The following is a 14,084-nucleotide window of genomic DNA, read 5'->3' as shown; positions in this document are numbered from 1 at the left end:
CGGGAGGCGAAGATGACCCTATTGTGCAAACCCAGCTAGGCATGCTCATTTCCTTTAAGCCAGAGAAAATCCTGCTTGGGAGCGCCGTTTAGCACTCCTGCCTGATGGCTACAGATGGCGGCAAGCAGAGGACGGAGAGTGTGTGTGTGTGCGCGCATGTTTGGGGTGTAGCCATGAGCACCTCAGTTGCGGAGGCAGGTGCTGAGCTCCTGCATTACTGCAGATTTTGTAAACGGCTCCCACCTGTTTCCCCCATCAGCAGGTGCAGAGTGGACTGCCTCTCTTCTTATGCTACAATAGACTTTTTAAAAAACAACAACAACAGAAAACTCTTTTGCTTAACAGATAAAAACACAAAGAGACAGCTGGATCAGTCCAATGGGCCCATCCAGTCTAGTTCTTAAGTTATGTATTTTTGTATTGTAAACCGCCCTGTGGTCCTTGGGTGAATTTAATAATAATAATATAGCATCCAGTTCTCACAGAGGCCAACTCCATGTTTGTGGGAAACTAACAGGCAGGACCCCAGCAGCACAGAAGCAACTCTTCCCCTCCTGCTGTTTCCAGCAACTGGCATTCAGAAGCATTTCTTCTTCCGACCGTGGAGGGCAGAACATAGCCATTGTGGCTAGTTAGCCCAGAAAGTCTTGTAGGACCATCATAGCGCCTGGCTGGGGCTGATGGGAGTCGTAGTCTAAGATGCCTGGTGGGAGCCAGGTTGTCAAATGCTGCCCTAGTTGAGCTGTGGGATGTGTTGTCTTGCTCTGGTTTGTCTTCACGGTGCAGGCAAAGGAATGCCTTTGTTTCACAAGGATGCAAGGAGAGGCCTTCTCAGTCATGTCTGTCTAGCATAGCAGTGGCCTAGCAGATGCTGTCAACCAAGGCAGGCTGTGAGGGCCGCCATCTTCCCTCCTTGTTTGCCCTCTGTACCTTGTGCTCAGAGCTCCCTCCAAGCATTCTATTTAGTTAGCACTCCTAATTTTCCTGGGTGGGTTCATCCTCTTTCCATGAGTTTGTCCACTCCTTTAAAAGAAAGAAACTATCAGACTTGTTGCTATATCGCGCAATGTTGAATTCCATGAAAATTTATGCCCCAACTGTGCAGTGCATACAGTCGTACCTCAAAAGTTGAACGGAATCCATTCCCAAAGCCCTTTCAACTTCCAAAATGTTCAGAAACTAAGGCGTGGCTTCCGATTGGCTGCAGGCACCGCAACACTCACTTCTGGGTTTGCGGCGTTCGGGAGCCAAGACGTTCAACTCGCAAGGTGTTCGACTTCCAAGGTACGACTGTACCACGGTTCCTTCTTTTGCACCTTCAGAGAAACCTCTTTCCACTGCTGAACCTAGGAAACTCCCTGATCCTTGGATGAACAGCCCACCTGCCTTGCCACTATCCACTCCCAGCAGCGTTCAAAATCCACCAGGTGCATTCCGCACCTGGCTGCCTGCCACTTGCGACCAAGTGAAGATGCCCAGATGCCAGGATAGCGCCAGATGTCTCCACCATCTGGAGGCGTATGCCTTGGATCTTGCCTGTTTCCACATACTAGCAACACATCCTGTAGAATTATTTCCATTATATTTTATCTGCACAATCAGAATGAATTTCAGGAACCAAAAAGTCTGACCCCAAAATGGCAACTAGGTATTCCATTTTGGCGACTGTGTAACCTTGGTTTAAGGAGCCATTTGGTGCCTAGCTTTGATATCTGAGTTTCTAACACTGATCAACGGCCCACCTGTATTCACCATTATCTATTCCTAGCTAGCCAGGTCTTGAGCAGGAAGAAATCTTTCCCATCACTGGAGATGCTTGGGATTGAACCTGAGGCCTTCTGCAGTCAGAGCAGACACTCTGCCACAGAGCCAAATCCTTTTGTTGGCGTACCTGCTCTCTCTTTATGGCCTTCGCAAGGCTGAATTGGTCTTGCTCAATGTGAGAAGTTGCTCAGTAGTAGTAATCCTATCCCGCTGGGGCCCACCCTCTCTCTCCCTTCTTCTGCAAAATGGGGGTTTTCAAGTGGGTTTCCTGCATTAAACCCCAAACATTTAATCAATTGCCCACATGCTGGCTCAGCTTTGGCCCTGCGGGGTTCCGAATGCAGAGGAAAGACCCCTGCAGGGGCAGCTCCTGTGTCAATATGTCCTGCTGATGTGGTCACATTCAGGCGAGAGCCCCTGGAGCGCAGAATATCTGAAATTGTTCCCAAGAGTTGCCCTGTGTGTACTTATGCAGGAAGGGTTTGGTTCATCTATCTGCACTGATTCTCGTCTTCCTGGAAGATTTGGAAGTGGGCGGAAAGGGAAGCTGTTCTGATCCGCTTCACTTCGTAAGCTGGGGAAGAGCCCACCCGCTTCTCTCACCCCCTCCCCCAGAACTACGATAATTACGCCTCTTTGGGTAACTGTTGCACCAATAACTGTCAGCTCTTTAAATCGACGAATTAGTAGAACGGTGACGAGGCGGCTGCTAATTGCAACCAAGAAAACCCCCAAGTTAGTTAGTCTACCATTATAAAACCATGTAATTAAATTCCAAACTATTGCTTGCAATCAATTATTTACAGCCAGCCGTGTTCTGCAGACACAAACAGACGGCAACCAAGGGCGAGGGACCAGATGCTTCGTCTGAGCTTCCTGGTTCTGGAGCACCAGAGAAGAGCCCCAAAACAGTGGCAAATTACTGCTTTAAATTGAAGCAAGGAGACAAGCTCAGTGACTCTTAAAAACAAAAACAAAAAATGGATGATTCTTAGTTTTTGAAATGCAGTTGTGGTGCCACTACCCAGAACACCGGAAGATGCTTTGTAATTCAGTTCAGCATCTCATCCATTCAGCGGAAGACTATCCGTTTCAATTGGGAGGGTCTTGGGCAGAAGGAAGTCTCCTCTGTCAACTGGCAACCTGATCCTTTAATTAGATTTAATTAGAGATGCTGGGGCTTGAACCTGGGACCTTTTGCATGCAAATCATGTATGTGCTGTGCTACTGAGCAACAGTCTTCTTAAATGGCCAGACTCCTACAGGACCAGAGAGTACCTCTCCAGCTACTTTTTGTTTTTGGATGGCACTTGGGGTGCCAATTGGAGCACTGGCAGGGAAGGGGCTGCGGCTCAGTGGCATCTCTCGATAAAGCTGGGAATGCCCCCTCTCTGAAACGCTGGAGAACCACTGCTGGTCAGTTCCAGTGTTTCCCAACCTTTGGTCTTCAGCTGTTTTCAGACTACAATTCCCATCATCCCTGACCACTGGTCCTGCTAGCTAGGGATGATGGGAGTTGTAGTCCAAAAACAGCTGGAGGCCCAAGCTTGGGAAACACTGGTTTAGTCAACGGTCAGACTTGGTATTTCTGGCATCCCTGTGTTCCTTAATGTGATTACCATCTTGGATCAGGTAAATGGTTCTGTTTTTGGTCATGGCTAGTCTGGCCCCTCTGGGATGAAGCTCCCAAGCAGGACATGGAAGATGATGGCCCTTACCTGAGTGTTTGTCCTCGGCATTAGACCTTCAGGGGTACAGTACCGCTGTACATGGAGGTTCCATTTTAGTGATCTTGGGACATAGTGGTTGGATCTCTTAAGCCAAGTGGCCACCAGCTTATTGTAACGGCATAGCTGTGCAACCCCAGCAGGACATTTGCTGCCTGCCAGACGTGTGTTGCAGCCTGCCAAGTGACAGTCTTAGCAATCCCTGTGCATTAGCAATCCCGAGTATCCGGTTCATAGAGGTGTCTGGCCTTCTGAATGTGGATGTTCCACTTGACTATCATAGCAATTAGCTGGTCAGTACAACTCCAAGGCTTGATGTGGTAGCACTGCAATATTCAGCTATAGGGCAGCTATCATCGAATGCAAGGCAGTCAATTGACTGTAATTAGCAGGTCAATTGTCCATCGTCCCAGCTCTATAGACCCTTGGGCTATCTCGCCTTTCAAGTTTACTAGCTCTGCAAGAAGAATCAAATGTGAATTTGTTAATAGTTGAGTTGTGAAACTGAGTAACAAGGTACAGTGGAATGTGCTGGTTGCCAGACTGCTGTGATAGAATCATAGAATTGGAAGGGATCCTGAGGGACATCTAGTCCAACCCCGTGCAATACAGGAATCTCAGCTAAAACATGCTGTCCACTAGCTACTTCATTCAAGGCACCTGCCCAACCACCCCAATAAGAAACCAGCCCTTCTCTGGCCCAAACCATCAACTCTTACTTTAGAAACCAATTTGGATGGACTCGTTCCTATTTGGCAGCAGAAGGAAGCTGAGTCAAATGGGGATGACCTCTTAAGTGAGCCTTCGCCAACCTGGGGCCCTCCAGGTGTTTGGACCACACCTTCACAGTGTTTCTTAAACTTGGGTCCCCAGCTGTTGATGGACTACAACTCCCATCATTCCTGACCACTGGTTGTGATAGCTAGGGATGCTGGGAGTTGTAGTCCAAAAACAGCTGGAGACCCAAGTTTGAGAAACACTGTGCTTAACCCACAATAACTTGCAAGTTTACCTGTAAGATTACCTTACCCCATATATGCCTGTTTGACTGTTTTGATTTACAGAATGCCATGTTACAAGTGATACACAATATCCATTCTGTGTTTGTAAGAAATTGAACTTTGGAACTCCCTGCCTATTGATGTCAGGCAGGCAGCTTCACGGTTACTCTTTTCGATCCCTGTTAAAAAAAATTCGTTGAGGCAAACCTACCCAGATATGTAGAACTCTGGCGGGTGTTTTAATCTGTGTTTTAAGCTTACCAATTTTAATTACTCTCTGAATGTTTTAAGTACAGTGGTACCTTGGTTTACAAACTGTTTATATTCCGTTCCAGAAGTCCGTTCTTAAACCAAAGCATTCTTAAACCAAGGTGTGCTTTCCCATAGCAGCGGAGGACTCAAATTACAAATGGAACACACTCAACAGGAAGCAGAACATATTCTGCTTCCAAGGCAAAGTTCACAAACCGAAACAGCTACTTCCGGGTTTGCAGTGTTCTTAATCTGAGTTGTTCATAAACTAAGCTGTTCTTAAACCAAGGTACCACTGTAGTTGTTTTCAGCTCTTGTTTACTGATAATTTCATTGTTTTGTTCTTTTTGTAAACCACTCTGAGGTTTCTTTTGCATTCATGTGTTTCATAAATTTTATGAAACGAGAAACAAAAACATCTCATTAGCCCACAGAATCACAATGAGACATATCATCCACAGGGCTCCAGGCCCCTCCTTTTCAGCTGAGGCGGTGGGTGGGCGGGGCCTGGGGACACCCCTGTCTTTCATATACCAGTGACTTGGAAGGGCCAAAGGGCCAAAACACTTGATTCCCTGCCTTTTGGAACAGTCTGGACACGCCTTGTCTTGCAGATAAGTCCAGAGACATTGCTAGGCTATAAAGTGTCTGGAGCCAGTCACTTCCAAGGCTGGTTCTTTGTTGTTGTGCATTGATGGCCTGGAGGTGTAGAGAAGGAAGGGAGGAGGAGAAGAAATGACTCCAAGTTCACAACTATTTCTTTGGCTGGTTGCCTGGAGGGAAACCTTTATGTGCTATATCTGATTATGCCTGCCTTGCAGTGAAGCCCTTGTTGCGTGTCCACTGGATAGGCAAGTTCCTCTGGAGTGTACCTAGGGTTTGCAGCCTTAGTTTCTGTGCTGTGGCATGGAAGGATTCATACCAGTGTTTCTCAAACTCTGGTCCGCAGCTGTTGTTGGACTACAACTCCCATCATCCCTAGCCAGCAGGACCCAGTGGTCAGGGATGATGGGAGTTGTAGTCCAACAACAGCTGCAGACCAGAAGTTTGAGAAACACTGGGTTATACTCTGCCCCTCCAGGCCAGGAGTGAGACTGAGCCACCCTTGTAAAGTATTAGACAAAAATGATGCTGTTTAACCTGGTGACAAAAACAGAATACAGAGCGTTCCACAAAAGGGGTGCCACTGCAGAAAAGGCCTGTTCTTTTGTTGCCACCCTCCAGACCTCTCATGGAGGAGACACACAAAGAAGGGTGTCAGATGATGAATGCAGAGTTCAGGGTCGGTTTTTATGGGGAGAGGCGGTCCTTGAGGTACCCTGAAGTCCTGGTGTAAACATGGCGTGAATAGAGAGTGCAGCACAATAATGCACGAAAGGGGGCTTGTTTGTCTCCCATCTTGTGTTCTGTTCCTCATGTCTAGTGTACTTATGATGGTTGTTTATGGCCAGTGGCTTGAACAGCAATAAGATGATCACTGAATGACCCTCCTTATCCCAGGCACAGTGGAGGTTGTTTTCTTGCTTGCTGATCTCCCATTTCGGGTTTGGTCTTTCCACAGCTCGCTTCCGGAATCCCTGCATCGCAGCCGTTGTAGATGTTGAAACCTGGGGCTCTCCCCACGGAGTGGGACGGGGCGGGGGGTCTGACCCCAGCTGCTGAGTACTTTGAAGGCTCCATGATGCCCAGCCACTTGCAGGACTAAGTGGATGGTGGGGGAAGGCACTGGACTGTCAACCGTGACTGCGCCTTGGTGTGCCACCAAGTTGGTGAGTATTGCTTAATTGCTTAATGCAAGACGGGGGTTGGGGGGGTGGCACATTTGGAGTGCAGACCTCATGGTCTCTGCCCTGTCCTGAATTTGCTTTTCTTTATTTTGAGTGCATTTCTGTCTGAGAGAAGTGTCTACCTGCTGAAATCTTGGAGCTGGGGGTTTGAAGACTCACAGGCCTGAGAGCTAAATGTAGCCCTCCAGGCATCTCTTTCTGGCCCTCTGATCTCTCCCCCAGGACACACGTCTCATCCATCCTAGGCGTTTCTGATTGGTTTGAATGTGCTCTAAAATGCCGATAGATAATGCTCTTGCTTGTCTGCACGGAGGATGAAGAGGGATTTGAGTGTGTTTAGAAACTAGCCTGTTATACAAAGATGAAATCTGCATTAGTTGCTCTGCGCCACGTACACCTCTGGCCTGCCCTCCACCGGCATTTTGCTCTTGGAAGGCTGTGTAGAAGGGACTATGGATAGCTCAGGCAGTAGAGCATGTGGCTTAATCTCAGGGTCGTGGGTTCAAGCCCACATTGGGCAAAAGATTCATGCATTGCAGGGATCACTTTCGTGGTCCCTTCCATTTCTACAATTCTGTGATTCTGTGGCCCTTGGGCTTAAAAGATTATTTGCCCTTCTTGGGAGGGTCTAGAAATCCTTATGGTAGGAAGATTTCTTTATTAGTAATTATTATTTATTGTTCATAGTAGGTAAAGGTAAAGGGACCCCTGACCATTAGGTCCAGTCGTGACCGACTCTGGGGTTGCGGTGCTCATCTCGCTTTATTGGCCTAGCGTACAGCTTCCAGGTCACGTGGCAGCATGACTAAGCCGCTTCTGGAGAACCAGAGCAGCACACGGAAACGCTGTTTACCTTCCCGCCAGAGCACTTTGCACTTTGACATTGGCAGGAGCAGGTACCGAGCAACGGGAGCTCACCCCGTCATGGGGATTCGAACCGCCGACCTTCTGATCAGCAAGCCCTAGGCTCTGTGGTTAAACCCATAGCGCCACCCGCGTCCCAATTGTTCATAGTAGTTTTGATTAAAACCAAAACCTAAAAAGATTAAAAGGAATAGTAAGGGCAGAGAAGTGTTTTTGTGATGTGCATTTTGTCTTAGCTGCTGTTTTTGGAAATGGTTTTTTTTTTTAAAGTCAATAGTGAGTTCATGAACCAGGAAGAGAGTTTGGTGTACAGCTTGCTGTGGTTTGTCCTCCTAGTCAGGATGAACCTCGTGGCAGTCAGTGAGAGGATGTCTCTAGGACCAAATAAATCTTGATTACACGTCTCTGCCCAGAATGAGACGATGAGCTCATGGGCCTAAGATTGCAAGTTGTGTTCATCCTTTATCTGCTTCTTGGCTGTAGCCCTCTTCAAGCAATCTTTCGGTGCTGTGGACAAGAGGGGTGGTGCTGGGCTCCCTAGGCTTCACACCTTTGCATGTTGAACAGGAAAGTCTGAAGGGGATTACAGGTGGTACCTTGGTACTTGAATGGCTTAGTTGTCGAACAAATCGTCTCCCGAACATCGCAAACGGTTTGCAGACGTTTTTGGAAGCCAAATGTCCAACGCGGCTTCCGCAACTTCTGATTGAGTGCAGGAAGCTCCTGCAGCCAATCGGAAGCCGCGCCTTGGTTTTCGAATTGTTTTGGGAGTTGAATGGAGTCCCGGAACGGATTAAATTCAATAACCAATGTACACCTGTATTTTCATATCCTGCCGAATGTGCTTCAAAGCATCTAATGGTTTTTCCTTGCGGGGAGATTCCTGGAGCTGCAGGAGACTCCTAGCTTAAGACAGTCACTCTCCATGAGTTGAGAGGGTGATGGGCTGTGAGGGCATGAGAAAAGACGAACCTGGTGCCTGCATCAGACCAAAGGCCTGTCTAGTCCTCTGGAAGGACAGCTCAAGCAGGGCATGAGGACATCAAGACTCTCCCCACTTGAGATTCCCAGCAACTGGTATTCAGAGGGGACCACCTCTGATACTGGAGTAATGTACAGCCATCATTAGTAAATATGTACCCTCCAGACATGGTGACAGTGACCCTCCCTCCCTTGTTTACTTAACACTCAGTGGGTTGTGTGTGCCAGGGTGTGGTGGGTGGGGGTGGGCACCAACGAAAATGCTTGTTCTGTTGCCAGCCCTAGCTCAGTGTTTCCTAAACTTCCAATCTGTGATATAGTTTAAAAAAAGAAACAAAAAATTTCCACGGTTCAAAATCAGTGGATAACTGACGGAGGTTGTTTATTTGACTTATTTTGCTTTTGTTTGCTAACATGCATGTATACTAATTTCATGTTTCATGTAAAGATTTGCAAAGTTTTTCCATTCACCCAAAGTACCCGAGATCAAATGTTTGCATGGGTTAGAGGAAAAGCATAAAGTTCACTTAGGCTACAATCCTATAAATAAAAAAATAATAATTGTCCAGTAGCACTTTAGAGACCATCTAAGTTTGTTCTGGGTATAAGCTTTCGTGTGCATGCACACTTCTTCAGATACACACGAAAACCTATACTCAGAACAGACTTAGTTGGTCTCTAAGGTGCTACCGGACAATTATTTTATTTTTTATTTCATTTTATTTCAACTGCGTCAGACCAGCACGACTACCTACCTGAATCTACAATCCTATAAACACTTAAGGTTACTCCCACTGAGTGTAATGGAACTTACTTCTGAGTTGACACGTGCAGGACTGCACAGCAGGTTTTTTAATGTTACAAAGATATTAAAATCCTGACTTCAAAATTATTTTTATTGCACTCCTTGTATATATTTTAAAGTGTGACTGTTAAATAATGCATATGCTTCCTTTCATAGTTTAGGTTTTTAAAGTAAAAATGTCACTCAAAACTATTTAACATACTTATTTTAGCAGTTCTTAAGAGTTATGCACATAAAACATATGTACTTTCCATGGAAGTTTAGCTGGAAAAACAATTGGTTACAAATGTGATTTTAGACTTGACTAGGTTTCTCCGTTGCACTTGTTTTATGCCACTAATTCATATTTTTTAAAAACCGATGTATTTCTTAAAAGTGGGTTTTCTGACCCAATTTTCTGCACATGTCATGGGCATTTTTTCTCTTTGGATGGTGCTCTGCAGAAAAGGTTTCTCCCCTCCCACTCCCCACTGCTGCTTCCGGTTGCTGAAGCATGTTTGTTTTCTGACTTCAAGGCAGAGGTATGCCAATTCATGGCTTGAAAGGTTTACTTAAAATAATTTCCTGTCCTTGGCTAAATAAAACTGGTTCTCCTCCATTTGACGGGAGACACTGGGAATTGGAACTGGCAACTTTCTGCAGTTGCAGAGCATGTGTAATTAAGTTCACGGGCCTTGCAGGAGCTTTACACCCAGATCAGCAGCTCATTCAAAACCACAGTGTGGCCTTCTCCGAGGGCAGGTAATATCTACTCTGATGCATCTGGTGAAGGTTAAGCATTGTAGGGTGAAGAACTGTGCTTCTGGACGAGTCACTGTTCCGGGCACACATCTCCTGAGGGCAAGTAATCCTGCCACATTGCTACAGAGGATTATTAGGTTGCTTCCAGTAGCGCATTGTTGAGGTCTGGTAGTATGACCCATTAATTCCTCACCCCACCTGGAGGCTGGCTGGAAGGAAATTAGGCCAGAGAATGACCCGTGGAGAGAGGCAGCTTCCTCCAAGCCTGGGTAATCCTCCTTCAGGACAGACTGCACCATGCAGTCACACCCTGTGCAGCTGAAGCTGCCTGCTCCCCAGTGTCAGGAGAGGGCCGGACCAGAACAACAGCTCATTCAGAGATGCAGTGGGAAACCTCCTCTCATGTCTAGGAAACTAGGAAGCTGCCTTGAATAAGCCATAAATAATAATAATAATAATAATAATAATAATAATAATAATAATAATAATAAATTTTTATTTATATCCCGCCCTCCCCAGCCGAAGCCAGGCTCAGAGTGGCTAACAACAGTAAAAGTAACACAGCATTCTAAAATCAATTCAAAATCAAATTAATGGTTTAGTATTGCTTATGCTGACTGGCGGTGGCATGCCAGGGCTTCACCAAGTGATATTTTCCCAGTGACCTTCTGTACGCAGAGCGGTTACAGTGCCACTGAGCTGCACCCCAAAGTCCAGGGCCTCACAGGAATCACGTTAATGTAGCTTAATTTTCCACCGTACATCCTTTGGGACTGATTCCTAATCAGAGCCCTCCCCAATCCCAGCTGGGTGCTGAGAACAAGAGTCTTTGGTTTTTTATTTTTGGCTTTTCCACTGCCATGCCTTCCTCTTTTCCATAAATCTCCCCCAGAGACACCGCATAACACTGTGAATAAAATTGAGAAAATGCAATGCCCGACCCCTGGTTCTTTCCAAAGAGGCCCCTCGTCCTTTGGCCTGTTCTAAATTTTTCATCCTCCTCCTCCCCACATCTTCTGCTGCATTGTTTCTTAAGAAAACCCTCTGAATCCCTCCAAACAAACCTTGGAAGGGGGGGGTGGGGAGAAGGCGGGGAGGCAAGGGAACACTCCCCCCCCCCAGTTCCTCCCCCGCTTCTGATTTAGTTCGCTTTGGATGCTGGCCTGCAAGCTCTCAGGCCTTGTTGCCATCGCCTAGGCAACCAGGGTGTGCATGTTTGCGGGGCGAGCTTTTGTTTCCTCTTGTGATAAATGTGCAAGAAAACCTCCTGGCATCTTGCACAAAAGGCCACTCTCTCCCCGCCGCCGCCCGTTCTTCGTCCTCTTTCTTTCCCCTCTCCCCATATTCCCCATTTCGTCTCTTCGAGGCGAAAGAGTTTGGACAAGAGCAAAAATTCCATCTCTTCTCCTCACTAAGCACACATCCCACTTCCTTCAGTGACATGAGTCCTATTCCCTGCCTGCGCTTTGGAGGCTGCTCTGTGAAGGGGGAGGTCTGCTGATTGCACATAGGCCCTCCACACAATTGGGAACCCCACAGCAACAGAGCGGGATAAGCCTGCCCATGTGCCACAACCCCACCATACCGTTGTGTACTGAGAGTTGTGATGAGACGCTGCACCCCCCTAATTCCTCTTCTGGAGCAACAATTCCCAGAGTGGTTTATCAATTCCCTCCTCACAGGGAACCTTGTGAATTGTAGCTCTGTGAGGGGAACAGGGGTCTCCTAACAACTCTCAGCACCCTTAACAAACAATGGCTCCCCTCCCAGAATTCTTTGGGAGAAGCCATGACTTGATAGTGGTATCATAGTTCTTTAAATGCATACCCTCCAACATTTCTCTGATGAAAATAGGTTCATATTATTTAATAATAATAATAATAATAATAATAATAATAATAATAATATGCATGCATGCATGCATACATACATACATACCCACCCCACCCCACCCATCTGGCTGGGTTGTCCTAGCCACTCTGGGCAACTTCCAACATATAAAAAACACAATAAAACTATGTAGAGTTGTCTTCGGATGTCTTCTAAAGGTTGTATACAGTGGTACCTCGTGTTAAGTACTTAATTCGCTCCGGAGGTCTGTTCTTAACCTGAAACTGTTCTTAACCTGAAGCACTACTTTAGCTAATGGGGCCTCCCGCTGCCGCCACACTGCCAGAGCATGATTTCTGTTCTCATCCTGAAGCAAAGTTCTTAACCCGAGGTACTGTTTCTGGGTTAGTGGAGTCTGTAACCTGAAGCGTCCGTAACCTGAGGTACCACTGTAATTACTTATCTCCTTGGCTCTGAGGTTGCATAGCTCCCTACTCTGCAACATTTCTCCAATGAAAATAGGGATGTCCTAAGGAAAAGCAGGACACTCCGGGATCAAATCAGAAACTGGGATGGCTTCCGTAAATCCATGATTGTCCCTGGAAAATACATGTGAATGTATGGTGTCGCTGGCCCATGCTGTGCTCTGCCTGCTTTTACCCCTCACGCTGGGAGCACCCATGACTCTGTGATCAATTACATCCATGTCTCTGTGTGCTGAAAACCCCATGTTCAACCCCTGCCATTTCCAGCTAACAGGATATCGGGGAGTAGAACTGGCTGAGTCCTTAGTGAAACACAGCCACCTCTGGTCAGAGAAGACGCTCTGCATGATTGCCAGTTGGGAGAAGACCCTTCTCGTGTAGACAGTCTTGTTTGCGGTTTAAGCTGGCCTTAGACCAAGCCAGGTGATTTGCCCACCTAGCAGCTTCCTGAGGTATCAGGCAGAAAAATGTCAGATTCCATTTAGCTGAGGAGGACCTGGAAACTTCAGCATGCTGAGAACAGGCTGTTATTCTCAACCAGGGATGGGGACAACCCATGGGGACTCTCCAGATGTTGTGGGACTACAACTCCCGTTGGCCAGGCTGCCTGTGGCCGATGGGAGTTGGAGTCCCACAACATCTGGTGGTTCCTCATCCCTGCTCTGAGCTGGCCTGTCTCTTTGCTGCCTTTAAGCCCAAAGCAGAAGCGCTGCGGTCTTATTTCTTAGCCACACGGTTGATTGCACATTGAGGACATTTCTCCTTTCATTCTCCTCTTAGCTTTCCCTTTCTTTCCACACCCCCCCCCCCCCCCCGGTTTCCCATAAAACTATTGCCAAGGAAGCCTTGTAATCTGGAGAGGGGGGGCAACTCTTCCAGCTGAAGCCTCTTGCAGTCCTGCTGTTCCAGAGGGGGGCCTCTGGCGCTTTGTGTTTGGGCTCTGTTTTGCTGAGGCAGCTCAGCATGGTCTGTTACTGCTGCTGCTGTTGCTGCTGCTGTTGTGTTTTGGTCTGGTCAGACTCGGGATGGAGGACGGAGGTCCATTTTGCGGAGGGGGAAGCTGAAGACCATGAGGAGGAAGAGATCAATAAAAAAGGGCTGGTGGTAGTCAGGAGGAATCAGCTGAGGGAATGCACGATCAGCACAGTGCTGGTTGAGCAATGGGAATTGGCTTGAGCTGTTCTGTTAGTTGCATGACTTTGCATGCAGTTAAAACAATTATTTTTGAAACAGGCAGGCGGGGAGGAGTATCCTGCTTCTGGGTGATTCGCACACGTGGCAGCACAGCACCTCTGTGAATGGGGAAGGCCTCTTCTAAGGAAAAGCCTGTCGTCTGCAGTTTTTTAAAACCAATATTTTTAATACAAGTCATTTTTAAAAATAGTCATCTATCTTGTAAAATTTATGAACCTCCCCCCTTGATTGCAAGAAACAACCTCCAAAGTGGTTTCAAAAAAGAATAAAATATCAATGAAATCAGTTAAAAAGCAGCAGTTTAAAACATTCAAAAAATGTTTAAAATCAAAGGTAAAATCATAAAGGGCTGTCCAAATAATTGGGGACGCTGTTTTTGTTGATTTTTTAAAAAACTTCTGAATCAGTGTTTGTGTTTTTTGTGTCCGCTGAGCTCTGGGCAAGCCAGGGGAAGAAGGGACTGTACCTTGGAAGTAGAACATCTGCTTTGCATGCAGAAATTCCAGGGAGGCTGGCGAAAGACTGGACAGCTGCTGCAGTCAGTGAGATGGATTAATAAATCACTTTGAGGGTTTTTTCCCCTACAATCAAGTGGCATTTAAATTTTATGAAAGGGATAATAAAAGTCAGACATTGTAAAAGGTAACTTCTGA

At 46.7% G+C, this 14,084-nt stretch overlaps 1 protein-coding gene across 2 annotated transcripts in view; it reads left to right on the top strand.

Annotated features, from left to right (window-relative positions):
* The window catches only part of VANGL2 (VANGL planar cell polarity protein 2), a 44,799-nt gene that overhangs the window by 10,647 nt on the left and 20,068 nt on the right, over nt 1-14,084 (top strand). For both annotated transcript variants that reach the window (XM_083717378.1, XM_083717379.1), the window contains exon 2: nt 6,306-6,513. The gene's annotated coding sequence lies outside the window, so the exon portion shown is untranslated. The remainder of the gene's footprint in view (nt 1-6,305; nt 6,514-14,084) is intronic.

The sequence above is a fragment of the Podarcis gaigeae genome (assembly GCF_964106915.1).
Source record: "Podarcis gaigeae genome assembly, chromosome: 16".
In the NCBI taxonomy this organism is placed as follows: Eukaryota; Metazoa; Chordata; class Lepidosauria; order Squamata; family Lacertidae; genus Podarcis; species Podarcis gaigeae.
Note: the sequence above shows the minus strand (reverse complement) of the source record. Positions and strands in the feature narration are given on the sequence as shown.